The following is a 12727-nucleotide window of genomic DNA, read 5'->3' on the forward strand; positions in this document are numbered from 1 at the left end:
CTTATTGCTGCCTCTTTGACTAAGTTGTTTAGGAAGAAAGTTTTATTCAAATGGACTATTGATCAACAATCCAGTTTTGAGAAACTTAAGTTAGTGTTGAATCGAGAATCGATTTTGATTCAACCCGAATCTGGAAAAGATTATGTGGTGTATAGTGATGCATCTAATATTGGTCTTGGTTGGGTTCTGATGTAAGACGGTAATGTTGTAGCTTCTGCATCGAGACAACTTAAATCAAATGAGAACAACTATCCAACACATGATCTGGAATTCGCAATTGTAGTGTTTGCACTAAATATTTAGAGGCACTACCTGTATGGTGAGAAGTGTATCATTTACACGGATCACAAGAGTCTTAAGTATCTTCTCTCCCAAAAAGAGTTGAACTTAAGGCGGTAGAGGTGGATTGAGTTGCTTAAGGATTTTTACTGTACCATTGAGTATCATCTCGGGAAGCCAATGTTGTGGCAGATGCTCTGAATAGAAGATTAATGATTAACCTAAGGGAAATGTTTGCGAGGATAAGTTTGCATAAGGATGGTGGCTTACTAGCAAAGTTGCAAGTGAATCCTACTTTGGTTAATAAGATTAAGGATAAGTAGCCTTTAAATGTGTCTCTATTGTATCGGGTTAAACATGTTAAGAAAGGTAAGACTGTACACTTTAGGTTCAATTTAAACGATATTCTATGCTTTTGAGGGAGATATTATTGCTGAATGATAAGGATCTAAAACAGTATATTCTTCGAAAAGCACATAGTAGTCCTTATGCTATGCATCCTGAAGGAAATAATATGTATCGTGATTTAAGATAACTATATTGGTGGCCTGATTTGTAGTGAGAGGTGACGGATTATATGTCTGACATACCAGCAATTAATAAAACAATTTAAAATAATTTAATATTAAAATAATAAAATAATATTAAAATAATCAAAACAATAATCTTTCAACACTTTCATTCCTTAATTATTAACATGATAATTATTTTGATTGGGAAATGACTATTTTGCCCTTGAAATTTTTTAATATTCAATTTTAGGCTATTTTCCACTTTTAAAAAATTACAATTTAGTCCCTCTAATTTCTCCTCTTATTTGATTTGATTCTTATTCGCCAATTTATTTTACTGTTTAGTCCTTTCTACCCTTGGGACATTTTTAATATTTGTCCTTCAACTTTTTCGTATTTATGCCTTGCGCCTAAAAATTTTAAATATTTGCACTTGAGTCACAAAGCTTTTCACATCTTTTCAATTTAGTCTCCGCCATAAATTAATATATCACGACATACTTCTTAATTCAACTTTCTTTGGCATCCACCAACCTTCTCTTTTATCATTTATATCTCATTTTACTTTACTAGGAAATTCATTATGCACGATTTTCACTTAATACTACTTTCAAAAAATAATAATAATAACATAACGATTTTAAGGATGTTATAGTTTGTAATGTGTGTCCATGGTTCCTATTAATAACAATGTTTTTTTTTCAAAAAAAAAGATAAAAAGGAATAACATTTGATGCACGGTCATTACATAAGTCTCATGCACCATTAATAAATAATAGTATACCACATCATCATTAAATCTAAAAAAAAAACATGGAAGACCTGGAAATAAATACAAATAATTTTATCGAAACATAATTGAACATTACTTGTAACTATTATAAATAAATATTAACAACTCTCTGATTTAGGATCTTGGCATAGCTTTTGTCAGTTTTACCCTTATTTTTTTTAAAACTAAATTTGACCATTAACCTTTAAAGAGAGTCAAATAGTTTGCTTTTAACGATGTTGGCATGGCAACATATGTGACAATCAACGTGTACATCATGTTGAAATAATACTATTTGTCTTATATGTCACGTGAACAAATAATTTAAAATTTATAAAAAAATTAAAAATTATAAAAAAGTACAAAAACATGAAGCACACGTAAATTGTCATGTCAAAAATTTTAATATTTTAGTCAATATCCCTGTTCAAAAAACAACAATTCGACCCTTTTTGAAAGGTCACTAGTCAAATTTGATTAATTTTAAAAGGTTGAGGTTTAAATTTAACTAAAAATAATAATGGCCAAATTGAAGAAAGATGTAAACGTAGAGCTAAATTTGGCAATAGGCCTATAATAAATAATTTAAAACTTCTAACGGTAAATAATAAAGAGATAAATACAAAAAATATACATCATCAACTTCAATCTAGTGTGTAATTTAATACGTAAACTTTGATTTTGTGCAATTATGCACATTAAACTTTAAATTTGGTTCAAACATATATATAAAACTTTGATTTTAATTCAATCGTACATATTTAAATAAATGAATAATCAATTTATTTTTATATTAGATAAGTATAATTATTTGTATATGTAATATGTAAATGTAAAATGATGCTTATACCGAAATGATATTAGTTGTTTAGAAAAATTGAATCAAATTAAAATGTCATTTATAAAATTGCACAAAATCAAAATCTATGTATAACATTACTCATTGAACCAAAATTCATTTGTATTTTAGGGATTTATCCCATAATAAAATATTATATATGTTTTAAATAAATTTTAAAATATGTTTATATAATAGTAATATTTTATTTTTATTTTTTTTAAAAATACAAAGCAACGGAACAGGATAGGCAGTGCATATGCAAACACAGGTCGTAAGAAAATAAAAGGCTTAGCGGTTAGAAAGGAGAAGCGGAGCAATGGCTTAACATATTTGTCGCGAAACCATCCATTTTTAGGCCATTTCCAAAACAGCAACGAAAGCCTTCACATCTCTTCCCTTAAAATTCCTCTTTGATTTCCAACCAAATCAGAGAGCACAAAGAAAACAACAAAGGGGGAAAAGAGAAGTAGAAGTAGAAGATAGAAGAACACAACAGAAGATCTCTTTCTCTCTCTCTCTCTAGCTGGTGTTTTAGCGATGTTTCGTTAAGAATCATTTGGAGGTTGATGTATGAAATCCAGCACTGGGGAATAATGGGTAAAACAATGGAGGTTCAGCGTATGAAGGAATTGTTGTTACTTTGGTCGAGGTTCCAAAGTAATCGTGTGGCTCTCGTGGGTGGAAATCACACTGCCGCTCGATTTTGCACTCGCTAAGTTTTGCCTTCTTCATTCCTCTCTTTCTCGCCTGTTATAATCTCTTCCTTGTTTTACTTTAATATGCTATCTCTAGATTTTCTTTTCCGGAAAAGTTTTCTATTTTTCTTCTCGTACAATCTACCTTGCCTTTGATCACCTTTGTTTTCTGAATTTTTGTGATTGGATTTGGAAGCCCTTTTTTCTTTGTGTTTTAATCGATCATTTGGATCAAAATGGCTGTCCATATTATTTATGGACTTCTAAACAAATTCCATAAAAACAAGCATAAAGCCTTGAAAAATGGCATTAATTTGCAGTCTGGTGCACGATTGATCGTCAAAGTTCCTCGCTCTAGGGTTTTTAAGCTTCTTGCTCGGTTCTTGACGGTTTTGGCTTTGACCTTATTTTTGCTTCCTTGGTCGGGAATAAGATTTATCGTCAACGACGAACCCGCTCTGCCTGTTTATACAATCAAGCCTGAAGTTGTCCCTGAGGCCGCTGATCCCATTAATCTGGAATCACTGCTATTGCTGTACAATTATTTGAACAATGAAGGTATTCTGAAACCGGGAAACAAAGGACTATTGTTAAGCGATGACTATGATGAAGAATCCATTCAGGGAAATTCCTTCCTAACCAAGACTGATATGGAATTCAGTTCTACAAATGACTTTGATCGACTAATGTTAATCCCTGACGAGTCCTTCGATTTCATCTTCACTGAAAACATTCAATCCACCCTCGAATTCATCGACCGGAGTCTCAAAGTTGGCGGTATTGTTGCTGTTCAGCAGCTGGACTCATCGCTTCCATTCAACAAGCCGTCTAATTACAAGATTGTTTACTTCAGGAAATTCAATTCCAACCTTTTTGTGATGAAAAAGGTTGAGAATGCTCGACCGATCCCAAGTTCCCAAAGGCGGCTTTTGGGGTATAATACATCAGAAGCGAAACGGGCAGCATTGAAGAAATTGGAAGACGTTCTTCTTGAACCACCAAGAGCATCCTCAGGGACGTCCAGAACTTACCTTAAACGAACGAAATATTTGCCAGATCTATTGGGGGACTCACTCGAAAGCTACCCCGTCGGGTTTTCATTGATGTAGGCTTGCCTAAGAAAGATGGCGGCAGTGCCACCACCTGGTTTGTCAAGAATTATCCCACAAGGAATCTGAAGTTCGAGATGTACAAGATCGAGACACTGACCAAGGACTCTACCAAGAAAGAGGTGCCGCAGACTGCGGCGGAGACTGGGATGTCGGGTTGGCTGAGGAAGAACGTGCAGGAGGAAGAGTATGTAGTGATGAAGGCTGAGGCTGAAGTGGTTGAAGATATGGTGAAGAGCAAGGCTATTAGATTGGTTGATGAGCTGTTCTTGGAATGCAAACCTAAAGGACTTGGTGGAAGAAAGAACATGAGCAGAAGGGCTTACTGGGAATGCTTGGCTTTGTATGGGAAGTTAAGGGATGAAGGTGTCGCAGTGCATCAATGGTGGGGTTGAAGGGAAGTTTGTTTAAGCAGAGTGAAACATGTTTAAGGTGTGAGAGAGATCTATATGTATATATAATATTATTATGTTCCAATACGATTTCATGAACAAAAATCCAATTTTTAATTTCTTATATAGGGGTATGTACCAATAAAACCCAAATTTGAAATTATTTACAAAAATGGTTCGTTTCTAAAAATAATTGTGGGTATGGACCGAAAATCTAAAAATTTATTGACGTGTACACGTTTTTAAGGGATAAACTAGAAAAACACTTCCACGCGCTGACATGGACGTGTTTTTGCCCGTGCTCGAACTAAAATTAAAAAAAAAGGTCATTTTTTAAAAAAATTACAAAAATAGACTAAATTTTTAAAAATTTACAAGAATAAGCCTTAATAGAGACCCAAAGTGGCAGTATCATTTTTTTTTGGTGTCACCAATTAATGTGCAAATAAAACTTAAAAAACAAATATTTATATAGACCCAAAGTCTTATTTTCCTTATTTTCTTAAACAATATGAGATGTAAGGTATGTGTATATATAGATTCATGAATAGATTTACAACTTGTTCCTAGGCAATGTAGGATTCCTTCCTCTTTTAACTAATAACGTAAGATTAAAGGCTACTCTATATTTTATATTTTTTTCACAAAACAATTTCTATTTTTTTATATTCTGTTAACATTTTTTCATATTATAAAATTATCTTTTGAGATCTTTAATCTTATTGCATTTTAGAATTTTTAGCATATACAAAAGGACCATTAAAGAAAAAAGAACAAATTGCACATATGAAACTTGTACATGCAATAATCTTCTATTCAATTTTAAATGTTTGAAGTTAATACCCATGCGATTCTACTTTTTAAAATAATTTTCCATTATTTCAATTTAAAATTAATATTTTTAATCTTTATTTTTTTTATTTTATGTTATGAATGATTAATAAATATATGGCGAGTACTTGGTACTCAAATAGTATATTTTTTTTGTAATTTTAAAAAAATGATATATATATTTAATATTTTACTATACTCATTAATTTTTTAATCCTAATTTTAATTTAATTTTCATCACCTAATGAATGCTGATAAATTTATTTCAGATGCATTTGACTAGATAGATAATCTATTTAAACATAGTACATAGTTATATTAAATAAGTTTTTTATAGAAATATATAATATACATAAAATATAATAATTATTTTTCATATTTTTTTATCTAGATTAAATTACATTAGTAGTCACTTAACTAGGGGTGAGCAAAACTCGATTCGACTTGAAAAAATCGAAAAAAATTCAAATTTCGAGTTAAACGAATCGAGTTATTCGAGTTAATCGAGTTATTCGGATCAACTCAAATTTTTTTTCGAATTTCGAGTTCGAATCGAGTTGAGTTTTCGAATTCGAATAACTCGAATAATTCGAATAATTCGAATATCAAACTATAATATTTTACATTTTTACCCCAAACTCCCAAACCTTTTTACTTTTCCCTCAAAACTTTTACTCCTTCCCACTTTCCCCCCAAAACTTTTACTCCCCTCCCCTCCCAACCCCTCAATCTACCCAAAATCCATTTCCCACCAAAATTTTACTCTCCCATTTATTTTTTCTCAAAATTTTACTCCTAAAAACCCTCAAAACATTTTATTTTCCCCCAAAATTTTTACTCCCTCCCACTTTTCCCCTAAAACTTTTATTCCCTTCCCATTTCACCTCTCATCTATCCCAAACCCTCCCCCCTCCAATTTTTTTTAATATTTTCCCTCCAAAATTTTACTCCCCCTATTTACTTTCCCTCAAACTTTTATTCCCAAAACTTTTTTATTTTTTCCCTAAACTTTTACTTCTCACTCTTTACTCTCAAATAAAAAATCAAAATTATCCAAAAAAATCACTAAACATAAATAGTAATAATTTTATTTATATATACTATTTATATTATTAAATTAAATTTCACATTTTATATTATTTATATTATTGAATTGTTTAGTCATATTGAATATTTATATTAAAATTGAATTATTAATTATGCCATAAAATATTCGTGTTAAAATTTTATATTGGTATCAATTTCACATTTTATTTTTAAAATAACTTTTATTAAAAAATCATATTTTTACATTTAATATATTTTTTAATTCTAAAATACATAGTGACAAGAATCTGAAGATAATTGAAACAACTAAGCAAGCAAAGAAACTAACCAATATATAAAAAATTAATAAATAAATTATGAAGTGATGAAAGTTAATAAAAAAATTGATTAAGGTGGACAAATTTTATTACGATGGGTGACAATGGTTACAAGGACCCAAAATTATTTTTTAAAATTTAACTCGAACAAATATATTCGATTCGATTCGATTTGAATTCCATCTCACTCGACTCGATTCGAGGAAACTTCAAATAAAGTTAGGATGATAAAATGAGATTCGAAAACTCGATTAACTTGAAAATTTTCGATTCGATTCGATTCGATCGAATGCTCACCCCTACAGTTAACTATGATTTTTTGGCTATCGAATTATAAAAACTTACAAAATGATCACCTAACTATTAGTAAATTTTTTTGGTCACCCAATTATCTTGAATTTTGAGGTATGTAACAAAAAAAAAAATAGACAAATTAGAATAGTTGAATGACAATTTTGTAACTTTTCATAAACAGATGCTTCAAAAAAATATAATTAAATAACTATTTTATAACATTTTATAATTAAGTGATAAAAAATTACCTTAAATACATAAGAATAGACAACTTCATAATCAATTTTTATATTACATATGTAGAAAATTCTTTATATTTAAATGATTTTTGTTTCAATATAACTTTGATTCATTTGAAAAGAAAACAAATGTATATGAATCGATTCATTAATAGTTTCATACGTACACATTATATTGATTGTTTGCATCAAATTTTAGTGTTCAGTAAATAAATCTGTATAATCATTTTAGTGAATATTTAATAATATTGGTATTGAAGTATATAAAATGAAATTGCTTTAAAAAAAACAAATGCATCAAAACAAGATTGCATTAATGGCAAATACTATATAATCTTCTACACATCATCCAAACACCTTTATTTCAAACCCATTTGGTCATCTTCAAACAAGAAGAGACCAAATCCCACATCATTTTATATTTTATTAATTTTGTACTTATAGAGTTTAAAAATTTATTTATAATGTAACAAATGTTAACTTTTTGTAAAAAAATTTAAACTCTATAAGTAAAAAAATAAAATAAAATAAAGTGTAGCATTTAATCTTATGCTGTTAGTTAAAAGAGGAAGGAATCCCACATTGTCTAGGAACAAGCTGCAAACCTATTCACGAGTCTATATATACACATATCTCACATCTCACATTGCTTAAGAAAACAAAGGAAATGAGACTTTGGGTCTATATAAAGATATGTTTTGTAAGTTTTATTTGGTGGCACAAAAAAAAATGTTGCTACCACTTTGGGTCTTTATAAAGGCTTATTCTTGTAAATTTTTAAAAAATTGGTCTATTTTTGTAATATTTTAAAAAAATGACCTCTTTTGAAAATTTAGTCTGAGCACGGGCAAAAGCGTGTCTATGTCAGCGTGCTTTTGCCTGACACAAGGAAAAAAACGTTGATGTGGAAGCGTTTTTCTAGGTTATCCCCTGAAAACATGTCCATGTCAGCATGTTTTTGGGTTTTCGGTCCATACCCGTAATTATTTTTAGAAATGACTCATTTCCGTAAATAATTTTAGAAATGGGCCTTTATTGGTACATTACCCTCTTATATATGTATACAACAAAAGTTTTAAAAAAATCACAAAAACAAGCAAAAATTAATAGCTTTTTTTGTTCTTTGTATTCCAAGTTTGCTAATTTATCTTTGATGTATTTTTCATTCTATAGTTTTGAAATATGAAATGAATTTGTATTATGATAGAATTTGGTTGAGTTGTAGGGTTTTCGTTTCTTCAAAACTTTCATCCTTTTCGACTTTCTTGATGAGTATTTAAGCTGGTTTCAAATTTTTGCCAATTGATTAAACCGAATTAACAATGGGTTTGTCTCAATATTTAGTTAATAATGGTTAGTATGAAAGGTGAACTACCGACAAGGTCAGTTTTTACAAAACATTATCAGATTAGGCCATTTTTTTTCAAAATTTATCAGATTAAGCCAATTTGGGAGAGAGAAGGAAAACGCGTTAGACGCGTTTTCAGCAGATTTGGCAAGAAAATTCTTCTAGTTGGATGTGTTTTCCTGCTCAGTCAGTAAAATGGACACGTTTTTCCTAACAGCTACCCTATCAACGTGCAGATGTGAAGTTATCTGCTTAGCGTAGCATGGTCTGCCAATTAACAGTCTTCTGGTAGATTAGAGTTTGGCATAAAGTATCCGCTGTAAAATTAATTAAAGATTTTATCTCAGGGTATTATGCTATTTAAGAAAAGAGTGTGACAAGCGAAGAGTAAGCCTGGCTAAAATTACAGCCAAATGTGTAGTACACCCAGTTTGCCTGAGAACTATGCTAATTGGGTTTTGTAACGTGATCTAGTTAGGAGCCAACTGAATTGACTGGTCAAATAACATTTGTACAAGATTCTTACTTATATTTCTCCCGAATTTTATAGGTCATTTATTAGGACAAATTCAGGATACAATCGACACTTGTCAAGTTCCACTAAGGGGAACTAGGTGTATAAATATTTTTTCTAAATGGTTTTTCTTCCTTCAATATTACTCTCAAGTTCTTCTTTTTAAACTATTATGTTATTTTCTCATTTATTAAGTTGAAAGCTAAGGTTTTTGAATAATCAGTGGGTGTTCCACCTCCTGGTAAGACCGATAGCTCTACATGTTTAGTTTTTGAAAGAATACGGCTATTAAGAAGCATTAAACAGTACGATCTGAGTAAGACCCTGCATGGGGGTCATTTGTAGATGAGATGATAGAAAATTATCTGTAAATGAGTTTTTATGGTGATTCCATGTTCTTTTTAGCAGTTGTTGCTATTACTGGTTCGGGAAGGATGTTCTAGTTTGGAACTCCAAGCTATAGTATAGATGAGTCTCTATCTTGCCTCTTGCATGTGAACTGTTCAAGTAGAGATATATATGATAATAACATCTTGGATAGTTGGTAAGCGTGTATGCAAGTATTGTAAAGTTTCTATATATGTAAGAATGATATGTGTGAATTACTATTTTAATAAGAAGTTAAATGGTAAGTATGCTTGTGAAATCTTATATGAGAAAGTAAGAATCAATCAAGTATGTGAACAAATCTGGGCAAGTAACTTCTAAGTGAAATATCCCTTTGTGATGCCTCTAGTAGTACAATTATATTGCTAACCAGACAGATAGATCACGATAAAAAGATATGTGTAAGTTCATGTGCAAGAGACCCATGGCATTATATGACAACGAAAACACTCATGATGATGACTTTAGTAAGATGAAGACTGAATTGATAGATCATGACATTAGGATGTGTAAGTTCATGTGGCTAAGACTTATGACATAATATGATAATAAGAATATTCATGGTGATGCCTTCGGTAAGGTATAAACCGGACTGGCAGATCACAACATGAAGATATGTGTAAGTCCATGAGGGGAAACCCCATGTCACCTTCTGTGAAAGTCCTCCGGGACAGTAAACACGTGAATTTGTCTGATGCCTATGTAGCGTGATCTGCTAAGCCTTAGTGGCGTATTCTATATTGCCTCTGTGATGAATCCTATAACGCCTATGTGGTGTATTCAGTGATGTTTGTGTGATAGAATCTGGTTATCTGCCCTTGTGGCAATATCTGGGTAATTTTTGAGATTTATTTGATAGATAATTCTATGATAAGGATCCGATACATTTGAAGTTAACTTTTTTGGTTATTCTGGTTATGAAATTAAATGATTTTTACAGGGCATTTCCTAAAAGAAAGTATGTATCTATATTTATAAAGAGGGAATCCACCATAGTAGTCTATCAGTATATGATATTGGCATATTCAGAGTTATAAAAGGTATAAGTGTTAGTTGGTATGAGTTTGTCTACGCTATTTAAGGAAATCTAAGTTATCTGGTATCCACCATCTCTAAATAGTTTCATGTCTTGTTCTGAGGTTATTTGGAATCTGAATCATTTGTCAATTTGGGAGTTCTTGTGTTATGAATCATAGATGTTTGGAATTCTTTCGAATGATCTAGAACATTTCATTATCAGTATTAGTTTTATTTGGGTTTGATTTGGGATATGATCTGGTAGTCTATTAGTTATCAAATTTAGTATGGGAATCCCCCAAATTGAAGATCAATTAGTACTTATCCACCAAAGAGTAGTATTTATGAATAACCATTCTGGGAAAAATGGTAAGTGTTTGTTTAAAGAGGAATTCTTTGAAAGTAGGCTCTGTATAGATATTTTTCTAAGAAGTACCTAGGTTGTTCTAAGAAGGAAAAAGACCTATATCAACTGATAAGATCTAAAATCAGCTAATGAGTGAAGAGAAAGTTGGTACGTTAAGTATGGTAGCCAGCATATAAGTATATATCTGATATTAGTAAAGTGTTTGCCAAAGACAGAGTGGTAATCTGAAATCTGCAGGAGGAGGAACTCAACTAGAAAGATTACAAGGTATTTTTTTATTATTAAAACTCACTAAGTTCGCAAGAACTTGCAAAATCTTTGTTCTTGTTTTAGGTCCTATTGTGAGAATAAGTACGCTAAAAGGGCCAAGCTAAGGATGTGCCAAAGAAAATGATGAGTTTGGAATATTATGCATACAGAAGACATTTTAAAAGTATGGCGTATAATTCTCTATGCCAAGAAGAGTCCATTTTTAATGAAATTTTGTGTTGTAATGTATTATGTATTTTTTAAGAGTCTATTGTATTCTTAGAAGTGTAGAAGAAAAAGCTTAAGGATGAACAACCTTAGGGTTTCTAAGTTTCAAACTTAATTTGTCTAGTTCAATCTAGTCTTTTTCTTGTAATTTTTATGTTTTCGGAATCACGATAGCTTAATCTAGCAAACCCATACTATATTTTTTGGTACTGTTAAAGATTGTAAATGTTTCCATTAATGGATAGTTAAATTTCTAGGGGTTAATTTAATAGATTGATAGTTTACAGTTGAAAAAGGTCTAAATTGTAAAGTAAAATTATGGTTTTGTTCAACAGGTACTAAAGTGAATAAATTTCAAAATTAGTGGTAAAATGAAAAATAAGAGGTCTTATAGGGACTTTTGTATATTTGGCATAAGAAATTGTGGTTAAATGTGAAATTTATTTTAGTATCAGTTTTAGGGACTAAATTGAATAAAATGTAAAATTTACATAAATTAGAAACTGAATGTAATTTTGGGCTGTGTATTGATAATATTATATGCTTGTTTTAATCCGTAGCTAACGTCGACTTGGATCCCTCGCTAAATAAAGGAAAAGATAAAGTTGTCAACGAATAGCTCAGAGTTCACGGTTTGTGTTTCTATAATACGAAGTATTTCAATTGTTACATTTTTACATTGTATTGTATGGTATGTTATAAGGTAAGCTACAAATTGATTCGGTGAGATGTATTGAGGTCGTTGAATTGGTTATTTGTGCTAAGGATTGAATTGAATAGATTCAGAAATATTGAATGTTATTTGAAATGTGAAATTGAACTTATATTGTGATGAACTATGTTATTTATATATATATGTATGAGAATAATGGATTTGTTTGTTTGAGACTAGTATAATGAAATAGGAATTGATTGAAAATAAATGTGAGAAATAGTTACCTTATTAACTGTTTAGATAGGGTCGGGTATAATTTGCATGTCGTAGGATAGGAAGAGTTTAGGGTTTTACGACTACATTTCAGGTGTGCTGGGCACTCAATTTGTCAGTTATGCCAACCAGTGTTGGGCACTTTATTTTTCAATTTTTTTCGACTAGCGTAGGGTTTAATTTATTATTACAGATTTACCTGTCAGGCACTAGGTTCCTTGTTGTGTTGGTTGGAACCGTGTATTCATCCGAATCCAAGTCAAGTTAATATGGAAATAAATATGAGAAAAAAAACATGGTGGTGAAACAATTGAATTAAAAATGAATATGATATTTGGATGCATACAATGGTAAACTATGA

General features: G+C 30.8%; 1 pseudogene; it reads left to right on the forward strand.

Moving 5' to 3' along the window:
* Window positions 1-2793: 2793 nt before the first annotated feature.
* Window positions 2794-4724, forward strand: LOC107910255 (uncharacterized; annotated as a pseudogene).
* The last annotated feature ends 8003 nt before the right edge of the window (window positions 4725-12727 follow it).

This window comes from Gossypium hirsutum, chromosome D02 (genome assembly GCF_007990345.1).
Source record: "Gossypium hirsutum isolate 1008001.06 chromosome D02, Gossypium_hirsutum_v2.1, whole genome shotgun sequence".
Lineage (NCBI taxonomy): Eukaryota > Viridiplantae > Streptophyta > Magnoliopsida > Malvales > Malvaceae > Gossypium > Gossypium hirsutum.